General features: G+C 40.2%; 1 protein-coding gene across 1 annotated transcript in view; it reads left to right on the top strand.

Annotated features, from left to right (window-relative positions):
• LOC124546222 (zinc carboxypeptidase-like) overlaps positions 1-14,146 on the top strand; it is a 59,250-nt gene that overhangs the window by 39,572 nt on the left and 5,532 nt on the right. The gene's annotated exons all lie outside the window — the stretch shown is intronic.

Here is a 14,146-nt window from a genome sequence, read left to right as displayed (position 1 = left end):
AGCTGTGCGTTAAGCCGCAATGACATGTAGCTGGCACAATATCCATTTTTCTGCAGGGTCGATGGATGATTAGGGATACAGTGTATGTAGCTAAACACACTTTAACACTAATCTGACGCGTGCGGCCATGGAAGATGATTGTTGTTAACTGAAAAGTTATTTTCAAGAATGTTAATTTTCTTCTGTGTATCGTGAAGTTTCCTTGTACGCTTTAACGGCCAAAGAGAAGAACTGAATAACCTAGCAGATGAAACGAATGAGATGGTTCCGAAGTTCAAAGATCATATTCATAGTTGAACAACAGAAGGAAATAATTTCCTTGACATGACTGTTTGCTGTAATAATAATAAACATACCTTCCAGATGGAAACCCTGTTCATTAACAATAACTCACTGCCACATAAACCAACATAAACTCTCTTTCTTCGGTTAAGCTGTGAATCGTATGCTCCGCATTTCTATCAGAGAAGCAGATGCATGTAATGAAATAAACATAATTAAATCTTTTGTATTAATGAGTATCATCCCTTCCTCATAAACATCGTAACTGAACAAAACAAAAGCAAACTACAGCAATCACCTCACCACTGCATACCAAAAAAAGGAATACCAAAATTTATGTCTTCAATTCCTCAGCAAAATATCAGAAAAAGTTGCAAATCTTTTCATGCCGCCTAACAAAAAAATATCCTTCCATACTAACCATAAATTGCAAAATAAAATTATTCACAATAATAAATCGACTGGACAGTGGCATCAGAAGTCGAGCATATGTAATCTTACATGTTTATCTTCTTGCTTGTACGTAGGACAAACAGGGAAAACTTTGCAACCTGCTACGAAGAGCACATGGATGCCCTCCCATTCCAAAACTGAAGTAAGTCCAACTTTGTTTCACACACTGCTGATCATGAATATTCTGTGATGACACCAATGTCAACCTTCCAGTGATACACATTTTTGACAATGGGCTATAGACGGATTTTATTGAACAGTTAGAGATTTGCATTTACTATCTAAATCATGTCACAAAATTCTTAACAAACATACTAAATCATCACATATCTTCTTCCAGATTTTTCGAGACATTCAGGCATGAAAATACTTATACCTTTCAATGATCTTCTACATCTGTCACATACGCTAGTAACTAGTTTATTGTTTTATTCTTTAGTAAATATCCAACTCTGTTTGTTTATCTATAACATTTCCTTCTTATGTTATGTATTCTGTCAACAGCTGGGAACTCCTGCAGCTTGCAGTGTTCTCCTACGTCCATTATGAGTGGTTATAAATATTTCATTCTATAATTTAATGGATCCCGTCCAAACACAACGATGCAGAAAAGTGTGACATCTAGCAACTTGATAGTCTGCGCACATGTTTAACGTTGGTTTACTCTGAAACCAAGCCCGCCTAAGTACTTTGTATATGTGTGTGTTTTTGTTTCTGTCTGTGTAATTGCGCGTGTTCTGTAATTGCGCATGTTCTGTAATTGCGCATGTTCTGTAATTGCGCGTGTTCTGTAATTGCGGGTGTTCTGTTGTTGTTTCCATGTTATGCACAGCATTTCGGTGATGAAGCCGTCTTCTTCAGGTGCTGAGAGTTCTGCTGTTATGTGTACTCGCTGCCTCGACTCCAACCGCATTGTCGGCTATTATCGGTCTTGCGCCGCTATTTATAGGTCAGTTCGACTCCCGACACCCTCTAAAGTCTAAGGCCTTTATCGCTCTTTTGTTTTCAGAGCCGGCACTGATTATTCCGTGAAACGCAAATTATCTGTGCTGCAATATTGTTGTATGTAATGGCCGACAAGATCTGAATAAATTGAATCCCAGTTCCCAAGTCTTGTTTAAATTCAAACCCTCGTCCCTGCTCTGTTTTTTTTTTTTTTCGATAGATTGCTTAATTACGCTCTCCCAGAAAACCGTCGTTTGCACCCCGAAACTGGTATCATCACATTTCATTTCATGATTATATTCCAGGCAGTGCTGGGCTTGGTCGTTTTAACTGGGCGTGTTCCTTGATGCCTCTTATATCACTCTTTGACTGTTCTGATAGTCTGTCCCAAGTAAGGTGCGACGCAAACCTTAGTCTCAGAGAGACAGATCGTAATTAACATTTGTAATGTTAGACGATCTTTGTCTCGCCTTTTAATTAAAAATGTGATCTAAGTCTCCGAAAGCAGACTATCACGTATTACGTGGGGTAGACTGTCAGGACAGTCAAAGAAGGACGAAAGGAATATCAGCGACACCCGGAACTAAAACAACTAAACGCATCAACTGTCGTCAAGCTCTGCCCCGAATATAATCGTGAAATGATGTACGATGAGACCAGTATCGTGGTGCAAACGACAAGTTCTGAGACAGCATAGTTACTGAGTCTATCGAAATAAAGACATCAAAAAACCTAACAAACAAGGACACTGGTTTCAATTTACACAAGGCTTGTGGTCCGGTAAGATCTAGCACTCCATCGCATCCACCAGTATTGGAACACAGAGAATTAGCGTTTCACAGAATAACCAGCGCTGGCTCTGAATAAAAAAGAGCATCAAAGGGAGTAGTGGACGTCGGGAATGGAACTGCGCTATAAATAGCGGCGCACCAATAATAATGGTTCACAGTCTGGTTGCTGTCCAGGCAGGGAGTGCACATAACAGCAGAACTCGCAGGGCCTGAAGAAGACGACTTGGTCAGACATCGAAATGTTATGCATAATATGGAAACAGCAACTCGACAGGACACACAGAACCACACCATTTATCAACTACGCCCAGAAATCCTGAGATGACAAATGTGTATTATCAAATGCATTTGTTAGTGATGTAACCTCCCCACAAAATAAAATAAATAATATGAATATGATTCTAATTTAGTGTAACCTCAAAACAGAAAATTCATTGACATATAACCTCCCCACAAAATTCATTTACATTTAATCTCCCCACAAAATTCTTTGTCATTTAACCTCCGCACAAAATTCATTCACATTTAATCTAAGCTCAAAAACAGAAAAATTCCTAAACCTCTCAACAGTAAAAAATATAATTGTCGTTCACATTCAGTGTAACGTCCCAACAAAATAATTTCTGTAACCTGGTAATAATACAATGTAACTAACGTCTCAATTAAATTGTCGCTCACTTATGACTTTTCAGTAATTGACTGTGAATTTAACTCGGTAAATTTTGGACGTCAGCAGTGCTGCGTCATGGCCCTAAAAGTTCATTCTGAATAAAAAAAATAAAAAAAATTTCTTACCTCAATGAAGTCGCCGGATAACGCATATATATCTGCTCTTAAAATAATGTTTCCTGGAACAGCCCTGTGCAATGCTGGCCGATAGATTTGTCATTTATGAAAGGAAGCAACTGATTTTTCTTTTGCAACAATCGGGATGATCATGGATGGGAGAAATTAGTAAATTCTTTAAATTGAAATGAATGTTTGTTAAAAGTTCCTTTTTATGAGGAAGATTATTATTACGAGATTTTTAAAACATTTACATGGGAATTGAGATAACCTCACTACATATGCGCGAGGCTGCTTTTTACCTTATACAATAATACTCAGGCTCCGGCATCGCTGCACCACGACCGGGCCAGCCAACACGATACACCAGACCAGACCAGACCAGAGCAGACTGCTGACTAGCAACAACTTACTGCTACAGCTGCACAGTTCCTACTGCAGTCAACACTGCTCTCTGGTCAGAGATTCTTTTATACCTTGCATATCGCAGGGAGCGCATGAGCAATACATCGAAATTACATCTGCTCGGACCTCTTACAGTGATACCACAATACGAATTAGTATCCTATAATATAACTATCATTTCGTTTAGTACACATTTCGTAAACATTTATTGTATTACACTTACATAAACTACCAGACTCGAAGGCTAATTACTTGCCATCGTAGGGCTACCATGGCGTATAATCTCTCGTGGAAAACACTACAAAGCAAGTTCTGTTTCTCAAGTAAAAAAGATCCACTCGAAAATGAGTGCCTCTGTCTTGAGTGTTCATTCATAATAAAGTTTCCCGGTTCACAGCTACAGATTCACAACAGTCTGATGTGACAGTAATAACACAGCAAAAGGAAAATCGAAGTTTCAAATTTCGCGTTCACTCAGGAAAATTGTACAAACATACCGTCGTTTGACTATCGCACAGACCCCCGTATGGTGAACATAGTAACAGGAATCTCTGAAGCAAAGAAACAACTGAAAGAGTTGAAAACAAATAAGTCGTCTGGTCCGGATGGAATCCCAGTAAGGTTATGCAAAGAGTACTCTACACATGCTCCCTTACTTAGCTTATATTTATCACGAATCTCTCGCCCAGCGCAAAGTCCCAAGCGACTGTAGGATAGACCACGCTGCTCCTGTATATAAGTAGGGTAAAGAAAGGACCTGCAAAGTTACAGTAAAAGAACGGACCCGCAAAATGACAGACCAATATTCTTAACGTTGTTTTGGTGAACAATTCTTGAACGTATTCTGAGTTCGAATATAATAAATTTCTTTGAAACGGAGAAGTTTCTGTCCACGAATCAGTTTGCCCTTTTCTCACGTGATATCCTGCGAATTATGCATGAAGGTTAAGAGGCAGATTCCATATTCCTAGACTTTCAAAACAATTAACACGCTACCCCATTGGAGACTGTTAACGAAGGTACGAGCATACGGAATAGGTTCCCAGATATGTGAGCGGCTCGAAGGCTTCTTAAGTAATAGAAACCATTACATTTTCCTCCACGGCGAGGAGTGTGATAGGAACGCTATTGTTTTCTTCATACATAACTGATGTGGCGGACAGCGTGGGCAGCAGTCTGCGGTTGTTTGCTGACGGTACTGTGCTGTGCGGGAAGGTATCGAAGTTGAGTGACTGTAGGAGGATACATCATGACATAGACTAAATTTCTATCTGGTCTAATGAGTAGCTGTTAGTTGTTAATGTAGAAGAATGTAAGCTAATGCAGATTAGTAGGGAAAAAAACCCTAATGTTCGAGTACGGCATGAGTAGTGTGCTGCTTGACAGAGTAACGTCGATTAAAAATCTAGGCGTAACGTCGTAAAGCGATTTGAAATGGAACGAGCATGTGAAGGTTGTGGCAGGGAAGGCGAATGGTCGACTTGGGTTTATTGGGAGAATTTTATGAAGCTGTGGTCCACCTGTAATGGAGGCAGCATATAGACCAATAGTACGACCCTTTCTTGACTTCTGCTTGAGTATTTTGGATTCGAACCAGATCGGATTAAACGAAGACACGGAAGCATTTCAGAGGCGAGCTGACAGATCAGTTACTGGTAGGTTCGAACAACATGTAACAATTGTGGAGATGCTTCGGAACTCAAGTGGGAATCCCTGGAGCGAAGGTGACGTTCTTTTCGCACAAAACAATTGAAAATTCAGAGAACCGGCCTTCGTAGCTGACTGCCTAATGATTCTACTGCGCCGAGAGATATTTCGCGTAAGGCCTAAGAAGACAAGACAAGAGAAATTAGGGCTCGTACGGATGCATATAGACAGTAGTTTCTCCCTCCACTTATTTGCCAGTGGAACAAGACAGAAAATAAATAGTAGTAGTTCAGGGTACGCTCCGCCACGCACCGTACGGTGGCTTCCGGTGTATGTATATAGGTCTAGATGTAGAGAAGAAAATAAGTGATATCCCGTGGACATTGCACATGTTCGGTTGGACAAGGAAGGGGAAAAGACTCGATCGCAATCTTTCTGCGGCAGTCACTCCGTGTTTTCCAAAAGTGATGTACGTATGTCAAGGAAAAACTAAATCAGGACTTGCACACTGCTCCTCTGGTCTACAAGTCCAACATCAGCACCGCTTCGTTCCACAAAATAAAATTTCAGGAACAGAGGCTCATAGAGACCCATTCTTTTACTTATGTCTTCCGAGTGAGTTGGAAGAGTGGGGAGACAAGGTGTTAACCAATGGTAGAGACTGCAAGGCTCCACTACTCAGTGGAAAGAATTTAGTACAACTTTATCGTGTGTCTACGTCTGCATCAGTTATCCGCAGGGAAGCGTTTGGTGTGTGGCAGGGTGCACGTAATGAACCCGGTACGTCTCTCTCTCGCCGCTCTCTTATTCCATTCATCCAGATATAAGGAAGAGTTAATGTCGGCATACATTCATAAAAGCCGGAATTCCTCTAATTTTACTCTCGTAATCCTTACGAAGAATGTATGCTGGACGAAATAGTACGTTAGCCGATATCAACTGCCTGATATATTTCTTTTACCACGTACACTGGCACCTTTCGTTTGCGATGTGTTCTGTCTCAATAAATTATCAGGGGATTGTCGTGATTGTGTCGTTGGTAACACTATGAGAGATGTGAGACAGAGAAACACGTTATCTGGCACACTTTCTCACGACCAACACGTCTCGAGCACCTATAAACCCCCTGTACTAATGTCCCTATCCAATGGACAGATCATTATTGATAATGCCATTTAATCTGATTCTATGAAATGTTGTGGAGAGATTTGGAATTTAGCCCCCGACATTGTCACACAGTCGTGTACAGGGTGGTCTATTGAGCGTGACCGGGCCAAATATCTCACGAAATAAGCGTCAAACGAAAAAACTGCAAAGAACGAAACTTGTCTAGCTTGAAGGGGGAAACCAGATGGCGCTATGGTTGGCCCGATATATGGAGCTGCCATAGCTCAAACGGGTTTCAACTGCGTTTTTTTCAATAGGAACCCCCATTTTTATTACATATTCGTGTAGTACTTAAAGAAATATGAATGTTTTAGTTGGACCACTTTTTTCGCTTTGTGATAGATGGTGCTGTAATAGTCACAAACATATGGCTCACAATTTTAGACGAACAGTTGGTAACAGGTAGATTTTTTAAATTAAAATACAGAATGTAGGTACGTTTGAACATTTTATTTCGGTTGTTCTAATGTGATACATGTACCTTTGTGAACTTATCATTTCTGAGAACGCATGCTGTTACAGCGTGATTACCTGTAAATACCACATTAATGCAATAAATGCTCAAAATGATGTCCGTCAACCTCAATGCATTTGGCATTACGTGTAACGACATTCCTCTCAACAGCGAGTAGTTCGCCTTCCGTAATGTTCGCACATGCATTGACATTGCGCTGACGCATGTTGTTAGGCGTTGTCGGTGGATCACGATAGCAAATATCCTTCAACTTTCCCCACAGAAAGAAATCCGGGGACGTCAGATCCGGTGAACGTGCGGGCCATGGTATAGTGCTTTGACGACCAGTCCACCTATCAGGAAATATGCTAACTCAATACCGCGTCGGCCGCACGCGAGCTATGTGCCAGACATCCATCATGTTGGAAGTACATCGCCATTCTGTCATGCAGTAAAACATCTTGTAGTAACATCGGTAGAACAATACGTAGGAAATCGGTATACATTGCACTATTTATATTGCCATCGATAAAATGGAGGCCAATTATCCTTCCTCCCATAATGCCGCACCATACATTAACCCGCCAAGGTCGCTGATGTTCCACTTGTCGCAGCCATCGTGGGTTTTCCGTTGCCCAATAGTGCATATAATACCGGTTTACGTTACCACTGTTGGTGAATGACGTTTCTTCGCTAAATAGAACGCGTGCAAAACATCTGTCATCGTCCCGTAATTTCTCTTGTGCCTAGTGGCAGAACTGCACACGACGCTCAAAGTCGTCGCCATGCAATTCCTGGTCATAGAAATATGGTACGGGTGCAATCGATGTTGATGTAACATCCTCAGCACCGACGTTTTTGAGATTCCCGATTCTCGTGGAATTTGTCTGCTACTGATGTGCGGATTAGCCGCGATAGCAGCTAAAACACCTACTTGGGCACCATCATTTGTTGTAGGTCGTGGTTGACTTTTCACATGTCGCAGAACACTTCCTGTTTCCATAAATAACTTAACTATCCGGCGAACGGTCCGGACACTTGAATGATGTCGTCCAGGATACTTTGATGAGAAAAAAATGTATTTATTATGTAAAAAATGAATGGATGAAAATGGGGAAGAAATGGCTTTAAATATTTTTGTTATTTACTCTTTCAGTACGAACTTTGTTGTAGAACCCCTTATTTACGTGTGGTAATAAAAATTCATTTAGACAGAATTAAGTACATTTAAAATTACCCTCTCATGCTGATAAATTCAAACTAACTGACAAATAACACTTATGACTTTGAAAATTATTTAAATTAAATTTTTTATGTATTTCGGCTGGGCACACATTATCTAAATGCAGTGGTTTTTTTTTTTTATATTTACTGAATTCTTTCCCGGCGTTAGCTATGGAACACAAGACTGTCTCTGTTAACATAAAATGGTTAAATATTGCCAAGCCGACCTGAACGTTTAATTATCATTGACAAAACACACTTCACTATACGTTTAAGTTATTTGCTTTAGAAATTGAAAGAACCAACAGATTAACAACTTCAACGTTAATTATCCGCCTGTGAATGCACAAATGTAAAACCAGTAATAAATTCAGTCAGCCTCAGGATCGCTGTAAAAGAAAAATATTTCGTAATTCACTGCTAATTTTACCTGCTCCCGATTTACGAGTTTGGTTAATTTTATAGCGGAACAATTTTTTAAATGTGCCGCCGCTGCAAATGGTTCGGTCGCGGCGCAGCCCAGCAACACCAACGATAATCGCTAAGAGAGCTGAAAGTCTTTAAAGAAATATTATAGATGACATGGGAAAGTTAATTTACATTAGTAATACACTATTTTGATAAATTATAATGTATTTAGACCATAACAATAATTAAAATTACACACCTTTATAATTTCTCCTCTAATGGCGGCTAAAGATAGAGACAAAAGAAGTCTACTCATTCATATAATGCTACGTCACAGGTTCCTCTCTCTCTCAGCTCTCGAGGGAGACGACAAAGAATGCACACTATGTAGTGCTATTTATAGTATTGCTGATAATAAATATCTCTTTGTAATCTTACAACATTATTTTCGTCTGTGGCTATATTTTACATTTTTTCATCGCAGATATTAACATATTTCGTAATTACATTATGAGTATAGAAATATTACAATCATAAATACATCGAAAATATTATTACAGAAAATATTACAATAATAACCAACGTCCTTTATACAAAATTAAATAATATTTTTTGTTAAACAATTACAGTACATACGAATTGCTTCATAGCGGCGTACATAGTACAATTAAATGTCATTTCATTTTATTAATAGTGTGTGTGTGCTGCCAGGGAACGTTACATTGCCCCCTGGCAGCATTTGGCAAAGAGTTTCTATACTTTGACACAATGGTGCCAGTAACGTTCTTTATAATTCTGTTTTTTTTATGGAATGGCTCTTTTAATTAGTCCCATGGTTATATATGTTCATGGCTCTCCCATTTGGGAAAAGGGAGACAGGAAACCTGGGCAAAACTGTGCCAGAGCCCAGCCATCCCAGTTGGTTCATGATTAATCTTGACTCTTTAATAGTAATTGTTTTGAAATGATTTAGCAGTTTGTCATCAACGGTTACAAAATATCACAGTCACATACAGTTCAACGAAAGTTTGTTATGTGAGTTTAACAACTCGCAATTATCGTTTTGCGATATACTGCAAGGTCACTTGTCCTACGATATATCACTTAGTTTTTTTAAATCATTTAGTACAACGTCACTTTCATAACGTTCTCACTACCTACGAGTTACAAATCCATCTCCTACACTTGTTAGTGTTTATTTTCTCTCGTCAATTTACGGGTATACATAATAAGTGTTCAATGTTTGTCAAAAATCGAGTTCATTGACATGTTATGCATTTTGTGTAAATATTTTGGAATATGTCAATAATGCTGTAGTTGGTGAGCGGTGCGGAGTGATTGTTGAGCGGCGCTCGGTGCGGCGCGTCTGCTCCGTGTGGGTCACCGCCCCGGGTGTTGACAGCTACGGCGCGGAGAGGCGTGTGGCTGTCTGGTCTGCTACGGGTTGCTGCGGCCGCTGCATGGCTGAAGTAGCCGGATGCGCGTTGTATATCAGCTCGCCCGTGTGACATCTTCTTGCAGTGCCCCAGCAAACATGCAACAAGTTCACAAACAGTCTACTATCCTTATGGGCATTTTTCCTGCTGTGGGAAAGAACGCACACAGTTATTGGCAGTTATTATTCAGTAGGCTTTCACTAGTCTGGTTTGCACAATGTTTCGCTGTCACAGTAACGCGTTTTATGGGCACACAATATTTTTTCACCATGTCATGACTTGTCATTAGTCACACGTAAGTTTTCACCTTAGAACAAAATGTGTCTCTGTAGTCAATGCGCGTTCCTGGCGTCCCTTGACACTCAAAGAAAATTTTTTTGTACACACGCACAATACAAGTTATAGTTTGACACTAGCTTGGTCCACTGTCTATTATCGGCTCATTGTTCGTGTCGTGTTAGTTCCTTGTCCACTTGCACACACGGCGATGATACAGTTCTTATTGCTCGTTCAAAACAACCTCGTGACGTATTGCTGCAGCTTTAACAGTCACTGTCTGTCTCTGCCACACAATACTGCATTTTGTTTAAGTTTTTTCAGTAACAATGTCCGTTGTGCAATTTTTTGTAACAGCACATTCGTAACTTCTTTGTTCGCTCTTTACCAAGGTGTGTGATAATTGCGTACATGGTAACAAATATTAAAATTTCGTATTAGTTTGCCCAAAAATCATCTATATTTATGTTCGAGTAGATTTTATTTGTGCATTCCAGCCGGATTCAGGCATATTGTTCAATAACTCCTTTGAAATTATGTCTCACTTTACTTGCAAGGTCCTACGTAACTACAGTGTAGTCTCTGTAGGCTAAAATTGACTTGGACTGTATCAGGCTAGCTCTTTTTACTGATTCGATCTGCACATGCTTCAATTGAAGCTTCTTTGTGCGTAACTTTGCGTTACTTAAATTTGCAATAAGTTTGCCTCCCATGGTGCCCTCGGGTCACTACTGGGTGCATTACTCTCTTTGATAATACTAGTTTGAAAATAAAGTTCTCAGGGTCTCATATTATTGATATTATTCTGGGTTCGAATCTGTCAATCTGACAGCTACACACACACACACACACACACACACACACATATATATATATATATATATATATATATATATATATATATATATATATATATATATATATATATATATATATAATAGAAGACTCTACCAAGTAATATTTCAAGTTTGACACATGTATAGAATATTATGCAGTACACAAACTAATCACTACTAAAATGTTCCTCCTGACTGATCTCTGTCACAATTTAACACCACAAATAATTGCACTAATCAGGTTATTTGTGCAGACATTTAGAGCATGTTTAAGCTAACATTAATTAAAAAGAAGACATAACACAAATAATCATAAACAAAAGAGAAAGTCAATCATATTCTTATAACTAAATACTTCTACACTAGTACATTATCTCTACAGATAACACATTATTAATGTCCATTCATTTCCAAAAGAATGGTGTACCTTTTTACACATAACTCATAGGACTATTAGTCATTTACTGTAGGAATATTTTCACATCCTTACGCGGATACAGTCCCCGTCCTCTCCTTGATTGGGGATCTGCTAAGAGATAGCTACTATTTCCTTCTTGGACCAAGGAATGGAGTATGAGGCTCGACAGTAGGTTTTGTGAGGCTTCATCTCGATATTGTATTGATATCCCTTTACAATTCCTGGTCGTTCTGAAAATACATCTGCATAGCCAGATAATAACTGTACCAAATCCTGCTGTTGCATTGAGTTCAAATATTCGGACTGTGATTCTTTGTTCACAAGTGCGTCCACATTTGCTTTTAATTGATCACCTTGTACGTCTGGATAATAGAGATTTTGTCCTAGAGAATGATTGTCTAAATGTAGTACCCACTGATTCCTACATTTTATGTTAATAGCATTACAATTAGGCACAGGTACCTCTTCAGATCTGAGCATGGACAATTCTATCCTCCTACCCGTGTTCATCAAACTTAATTTTCTCCGAGAAAGGTCGATTACTGCGTCCCTTTCTCTCAACAAATCTACCCCAAAATGCAGGCTACCTTTAAACCCTTTACTACCAGGAACGAGCACGCAATGGCTTCTCCCCCTATATACATCTCTACCCGCACTTGGAGTTTAATTATTTGTCGCTGTGCTCTGATGGCTCCAGTGACTTTGCAATTGTTCACAGGAAAAGTCAGCATACGCTTTTCTTTCCCCAGTACTCTGAATAGGTCCATACTCATGACAGTGACAGTAGCACCTGTATCTACGATTGCCTGCACATGAATATTGTTAATTTTGGTCTCTATTATCGCTTGTACTTTGTCTTTGTGCTCCTTTATGCACGTGGGTGGTTCAGTTATTAATTCATGTCCCATCTGTACCCCGTCATTATACCTGAGGATACAGATTTCCGATGTTTTGTTCTGTGTCGGGCTGCTCTCACTCCAAACCTCAGCCGACGACGGAGAGCGTATCTAGGCTGAATCTAGTTTGTTGGATTATTACTGGTGGATGGGTGTGGCTGCTCTGTGTCGCTGACCTCCAATATGTGTAAGTTGTGTTGCGTCGGCCGCCACGGTTGCGCAATTGGCGCATTTTGTGGTGGCGGTCAGTTATTGTCATACCTTTTGCCGGTCCGGACTGGGCATCTGGTTCTGTGGCCAAGTTCGGTTTGCATCGGTATAGGTATTGGTGTTCCACGGCCCCCTGGCATTTTTCCATCTACTATTGCTTGATGGGCCTGTTTCATATCGGTCATCGAACCTCCTTTTCCGGTCTTTGTTCACCGGCGGACTATTGCCGTTCCGGTCTCTACCTCTATTCCCGTTTTGTACATAATCTTGTCTCCTATTGTTACCTCCGCCGTTTACATTATTTGGTGGTGGTGTGTTATTTCGACTATTTCTGTAACCGTTTCCGTTACTTCTAGCCTGTTCAGAGGCTGCCTTAACATCCTCCTTAATCAGGTCAACAGACAAGAAATGTTCCATGTCGTTCTCCGGTACGTGTATAAGTTTTTCCTTTACGTGTATCGGTAAGTGTGATTTCAAAAGTCTGATCAAATCCCGGGATGAAATCTGCCCGTCCCAGTAACGGGTCTTATTAATGTATTTCTCAAAATATTTTCGCAAATTGCCTAATCGTGGAGAATACGGCTCTGGATTATATACCTCTTTCCGTAATCTCTCCTGAATACATGTTGACCAATATTTGGCCAAGAATGCCTTTTCAAATTGCTCATATGTGTCGCAACTGTCAGCTGCTTCGGTTGCCCATAATGCAGCATCTCCTTGTATGTAAGACATAACGTATTGTATTTTCTGTGTATGACTCCAAACACTAAGCAAAATGTTTCTAAATCCCTTGATAAATACTACAGGGTGAACAGATTTCTTCTCCGTTGTAAAGATCTGAAACTGTCGGTTTTTAATCAGGCTTTCTTCAATCACTATTTTGGAGTGACATTTGTTTGATTCGCTAACATTGGGTGCTTGTTCTGTCTCGCAGTCGCAATTTTTCCCTGCTGTATTTATATTCCTATCATTGTTGGGCGTGGCTGGCTTTACATACGCGTGTGCGTCGCCGTGCAACAAGCTGTTTTCCAGCTCCGCAAGACGACGGTTGACATTCCGCTGCCACAGCGGAATGTCAGTGTGCACCGCCCTTCTTAGGTCCTGCACTTCCGCAATCGAGCCCAAGTCTTTGGCCTCAACTGCGGCGTGCACCCTCTCGTCTATTTTTTCATTAAGGTCGGTGTCTTTTGCCTCTAACCAGTTCGTAAATTCCTTTTCAATTTTGTTCGCCTGTTCGGACATTTTCTGCTTTATTGCTTGACTTGTGTCAATTTCTAATTTTTCCATCGTGTTAGCCAGTACACTGATTTCCGCTGCCACAGCGGTATGTCAGTGTGCACCGCCCTTCTTAGGTCCTGCACTTCCGCAATCGAGCCCAAGTCTTTGGCCTCAACTGCGGCGTGCACCCTCTCGTCTATTTTTTCATTAAGGTCGGTGTCTTTTGCCTCTAACCAGTTCGTAAATTCCTTTTCAATTTTGTTCGCCTGTTCGGACATTTTCTGCTTTATTGCT

This window comes from Schistocerca americana, chromosome 1 (assembly GCF_021461395.2).
Source record: "Schistocerca americana isolate TAMUIC-IGC-003095 chromosome 1, iqSchAmer2.1, whole genome shotgun sequence".
Lineage (NCBI taxonomy): Eukaryota > Metazoa > Arthropoda > Insecta > Orthoptera > Acrididae > Schistocerca > Schistocerca americana.
This window is presented reverse-complemented; position numbering and strand designations above follow the sequence as displayed.